This window comes from Leuciscus leuciscus (genome assembly GCF_965113295.1).
Source record: "Leuciscus leuciscus genome assembly, chromosome: 4".
NCBI lineage: Eukaryota > Metazoa > Chordata > Actinopteri > Cypriniformes > Leuciscidae > Leuciscus > Leuciscus leuciscus.
In genome coordinates this window covers 15,935,538-15,941,216 of record NC_138728.1, presented here as the reverse complement: position 1 = coordinate 15,941,216, position 5,679 = coordinate 15,935,538, and the positions used below count along the sequence as shown (strand labels likewise).

General features: G+C 37.5%; 1 long non-coding RNA gene across 2 annotated transcripts; it reads right to left on the bottom strand.

The window, feature by feature from the left end:
- Window positions 1–594: 594 nt before the first annotated feature.
- LOC309498044 lies at window positions 595–3,454 on the bottom strand. 2 transcript variants are annotated; one of them, XR_014205829.1, is made up of 3 exons: window positions 3,219–3,454; window positions 2,282–2,337; window positions 595–1,693 (listed from the first exon to the last, which is right to left on the bottom strand). It is a non-coding gene; the product is annotated as an uncharacterized lncRNA (long non-coding RNA). The 2 variants fall into 2 exon arrangements; XR_014205830.1 differs by having other exon boundaries at window positions 2,282–2,340; window positions 3,223–3,454.
- Window positions 3,455–5,679: the final 2,225 nt, after the last annotated feature.

Here is a 5,679-nt window from a genome sequence, read left to right as displayed (position 1 = left end):
AAATCAGATATAAATCGGATATGTGACGGATGGGACGGATGGCCTGTCAAAACGTTGTCTCGTCGTAGGAGAGGAATGTGGACAAACGCAAAAAAAAATAAAAAAAATAACAACTTTATTCCACTATTCATTTCCTTCTCTCTGGGCCTCGAGTTAGTTCACGTAGTATAACTGTGTTGTACGTCACACGTAGGCTCACTATTGGCCGACGCTGGTCATGTGTGTGATGCGTGTGACATACAATACAGAAGCGCTGCGCAGTTATAATACGTGAACTAACTCGAGGCCCAGAGTCGTTATTTTTTGTTTGTTTTTTGCGCACAAAAAGTATTCTCGTTGCTTTATAAACTTAAGATTGAGCCACTGTAGTCACTTGGACTATATTAACGATGTCTTTAATACATTTTCTGGGCCAGCAAGTTATAATGTCTTAGAAGCCTATGGAGGAGTGATCCAGCTCTCAGATTTAATAAAAAAATATCTTACGGGGTTGGAACAACATGAGGGTGTCAGGGTGAGTAATTACTGACATAATTTAAATTTTTGGGTGAACTAACCCTTTAAATACCTATGCTAATCACTTTGTGGGCCACGATTATCTATAACTGTGTCTATTAATGCAGTATATCACTGAGAAACGTCCTGCTTGTGTCGTCCTTGTGATGGAGGTTCGGGTTGAATAACTAGTTCTCCCAGTGTTTCATTATTGGACTCGCGTTCGGATATGGTAAAATCGATGTCATTGTTCGTTACTGTGTTTAGTTTACGGTGTAGGAAGCCTCAGGACAGCTGATGTTGTTATGGCAATGGGTGTTTTTGTTTAAGACGCGCACTGTACGCAGTAAACCAATCACAACAGACTGAGCTGTCTGGCCAGTAGCATGTGGAAAGGAGGGATTTAGAGAGATTGATTCATCTGACGAGCCGTTTAAGAATCTTTGAAAAATGTGGTGATGTGCAAATGTATATTATGAGAAAATTCAACAGTTTTTTTTACCTTTGATGCACGTAAACCTGTTGTAGGTAAGTGTTGTAGTAAATAGGATAATAGGGGCACTTTAAAACAGTTATAAAAACAATTAAAAAATGTTCAGTACAGTTATAAAATGAATTAAAAGAGTAAAAAGATAATACATAGATAAACTTCTCATCTGGCAATACACCGGTGTATCATATTTTTCACAACTCCCAGTTTTACTCTGAGATTTTCCCATGGTGATTACACTGTGTCTGTGGTGTTCTTGCGGCACGTCTAAGAAATCAACGTATCCAAAAAAACAGATTTTTCCCTAAAATCGTACATGAGAAGCTCTAGGACTGACTCACGGGGTAACCTCGGGTTCACTGCCCCATCAGTCCGCACCCCAAAGATTTGTCCGGAAGCTCTAGGAATGGAATGGAATCAGTCCGCACCCCACAGAACCTCGAGTTTAATTACACGTCAAACTCACTACTTCACCACAGACAGAGGTCATCAGCATGGTTTCATCTCTCAATTTCCCCAATTAAGTAATTTATGTTTGTCTCTTACCCAATTCGCAGTGCCATTTGAGTTCAGTTTAGAATCAAAAGGAGGATGCAAAAATAGAACTGGATTCATAACAAATCAAAGCAGGGATCATGACAATACGCAACAAAAGCATCCCAGTTGGTCTTGACTGGCCTCCATACCGGTAAACCACTGATGGCTGATCTGAAAAAAAAAACAAACAAACAAAAAAAACAGAGAAAATGTGTGAGAAATGGTTGAGTTTGGAGTTTTGGAGTTTATTTAATCTAAATTTGTTCATGGACAGATGAGGAATCAACTTGTGCAACAGCAGTTATTACCAGTCGAGTTAGTTTAAATAGTATAGCTTTATTGCACATCCCTTGTTAGGGAACTCTATTAATTGCCTGAATGTACAATTACGTTAAAGGTACACTGAGTAACTTTATGGCCCTTCAAACTTAAATCTGAAATAGAAAGCTTTTGTAACATTACAAATGTTCTTACTGTCACTTTAAGTCAATTTAATGCATTCTTGTCGAATTCAAGAATTAATTTCATTCAACAACCCAAAAAAAAAAAAAAAACTGACTGAACAGTAGTGCTTTCTATTTCAGATAAATGCTGTTCTTTTGAACTTTTTATTCAAAGAATCCTGAAAAAAAAAGGTGTACAACTGAAAATAATCAGAAATGTTTCTTGATTCACACAAGTGCTCCTAAAAAAAGTTATACTGCAAGTTATGTTACAATATCACATAATGCATCTGATAGTTAGTCAAAACATACTTACAAAGCCAAAGATGCTCAGTGCTGAGGCTTTTAAAAGAGCCTTTGGGCTGTAGTTAGCTCCTGTTGACACAGGGAAAAGAGAGGAAACATTATTTTTCAGCAATGATTATTGGCAAATGACTATATGTTATGAACATGATAAATGACAGATCTAGGACGACTGCTAGATTGATCAATCAGATGACAGTTAAATACCAATAATTGGCATAGAATTAAAAATGAATATTTTGCAATGAATATTTTTCAATTAGTCTGCCTTTACATTGCTTTAAATGCATTACTATTTTAACATGTCATATTTCGGTCCTGTGCAGAGTGAATCCAGCATTTATACGTAGCTGTAACATCTCTTACATCGTGTCTACACTTTGTTAATGAGAGTTTTCGCGAGCCTGCATAATTCGGCACTGAATAAAAACTCCTGCGTTCTCCAGAGCGCGAAAACAAATAAGCACAAATATGCACTGGAGCGTTTGGTTTGGCAAATCTGTTTCGCCAATATATTATAACAGTATCAAGTAACAGTATCAAAGTAGCAATCTCTTGCTTGCGTTTGAACCGGGCCTGGGGCAGAGAGAGCGCGAGAGAGTGCCTTTGAAAAAACGCGCTAGGCCTAACTTACTTCAAAACGCATTTAACTGACGAGTAAAATATGCCATAACTGGTCGTAAAAAGGACAGAAAAACCTTTGTTTGTGTAAATATTAGATTGGGTCCATCTACTGGAATAGGCAGTCAGTCAATTCTATGGCATTTAATGGGATATTAAAGCAGCAGTTTCGAGGAAAATTAGACTGTCCTGTGAGCTGTTATTAAAAGCCTATTCGATTTTATTATTTAAGTTACTTTCTTCATAAATTTAGCTATATTTAATTAGTATTGGTAATGGTTTACTTTGTAAAAGTAACTTATAAAATAAATTTGTTCAGTAAAAAGTACTTACCTCAGAAAAAACCCCAGCTGGCGTCTAGCGATCCACTCTCAGCAGGGACGTCCGTTATGAGCGCGCACTCGACACGTGACGTCACACAAACCTCAGTTTACATTCTGCCAGGTTGTTGCGCGGGCTTTGCAACAATCTAAATTTTGTGAGGTGTAAGCAAAGTATATATATATATATAAAGTTTATATTAATTTAAAATAAAATAAAAATACATTTATATTGCCTGTATGGGAACCAGTTGTGAATTTTTGTATATGTATATAAACATCCAGTGTTTGCATAGTTTAAAAATTAGAATGCAGATTCATGATTTTCATCTGCAGAACAAGATGGGGGGAAAAATATAAAACATTATCATATGATATTTTAATATGCCTAAAACATAAATACAATATGCATATACAAATTTCAAAAAATCTGTCTTCTTCATTTACAGTAGCACTACTGCTTTTGCGTAAACAGTAAAGTACTGTAAATTCCATATACAGTAAGTTACTGTAAATTTCATAAAAAATACCCATAACGCAGTGCATATTACAGTAGTTAACCGTAAATAATATAAGTGGTATTTTACTGGGCTTTTTTGCGGTAAGTAACTGTAAAATTACGGCAAAGTCTAACAGTGTACTAACCCTGAACCTACCCCTATAACCTTAACCCATGTAGTTACCTTATGTTAACCAGTACTTTCTTTGGTAAGTACACTGCAAGTACACATATTGTAAAATAAATCTTATTCCAAATCTTAGCCCAAAATATATCTTATTCTATAATTTATGAACTTTACACAGTTATTGAACCAAACTAAATCAACACTGAACTGATTTAAACGGAATAATGATGGTTTACTATTGTCTTTACTAGCTGCTTTACAGCATACTTGAAGTGTGTTTGCACCATTGATCGATCATTATTGTCCTGTTTATTCCTGTAAAGCTGCTTCAATGCAATCTGTATTGTGTATAAAGCTATATAAATAAAGATGACTTGACTTAAAGGATCATGTTACTGAAGTAACATGAATATATGCAGCCTTGGTGAGCATAAGATGCATAAGATGAAAAACATTGACAAAAAACAAATGTAAGAAAAAACTGAGCTTTATGCAAAAGATTATGACTTACCAGTGGTAGTGCAGACAGTGATCAGCCTCTGTATACAGTTGGATACCACATCAAAATAGGATCGCTTACTAGAAATCAACAGCCCAGTGACTCAATTTCATCACTGTCAGTGTGAGTAGATAGATTTACTTTTTTCTCACTTTCTTATGTGATGTGGACATTTGGGGCCCTATCTTGCACCCAGCGCAAGTGACTTTGTACACCGACGCATGTATCATTCCTATTTTGCACCCGCGCACAGCGGACTTTTCCCTCCACAGAAGCAAGTCGGTAAGTTAGGAAATACACTTGCGCTCCCGGGGGCGGTTCAGCGCAAAGAGGAGGCGTGTTCCGGCGCAAACGTTCCTTCATGCTATTTTGCAGGTTTAGAAAACAATTGCGCCACTAACCAGGAAAAAATTGTTTAAAGTCAGTGGCGCGTTGCGCATGTTATTCATATGCTATTTTAAGGGCGCATGCTTGGCCATAATCAATGTAGCGTGTGCACAATGCGCACTTTGATTCTCTCATCTACACAGAAGCAGCAGTTTTCAATTTTGCAAATCATACATTATTACGATAGATAGATAGATAGATAGATAGATAGATAGATATATAGACAATTTATTATAAAAGCATACATCTAGCTTACACATTTACCCAAATTATCATACGCCTGTTTAACCGAAGTTAATTTGGGTGGGTTTCTCCATTTCAATGTAACTTCTCTCTTTTACGGCCGTGACGAGAGCGTTGCTCTCCTTGGCTGTGAATCGCTCCTAGCGCGCGCCTGGCAAATCCGCCGTTACAATAGCAATCCGCTATGGAAAAAGCGCGTCTGCTCTTAAAGGGAATGTGAGATGACGCTCTGATTGGTTTATTTCACGTTACGCCCAAACCACACCTATGAATAATGAAGCTACATCAGACCAACCCATTTTAGATTTGCGCCTGGCGCAAGAGTCATTTATCCCGCCGGGAAAATAGCAACAGCGCCGAGACCCGCCCACAAAGTTACTTGCGCTTTGCGCTTGACACTTGCGTTTCAGATCGTTAAAATAGGGCCCTTGGTGTATCTATTCCTTATCTATTAAAACAGTCTGTCAAGATCACACACCAAGCAACAGCATAGATAGCCATCTAGTGATGTTTGTCCTTAATCTCTCATTCACTGGACATTGCAGTTCTATTTTTGTCTTGCAAAATAAGGAACTACAAAGCATCTTAACACCCTGATTGGGTTTAATGTTGTATGTAATGAAGTGACTGAAAGGTTTTTGTCTTCCACCATTTTCTCAGCCTCCCACCTCTCTCCCTCTCCAGAGTGTAAAATCGCTGCAAAAGAGACGTTAAA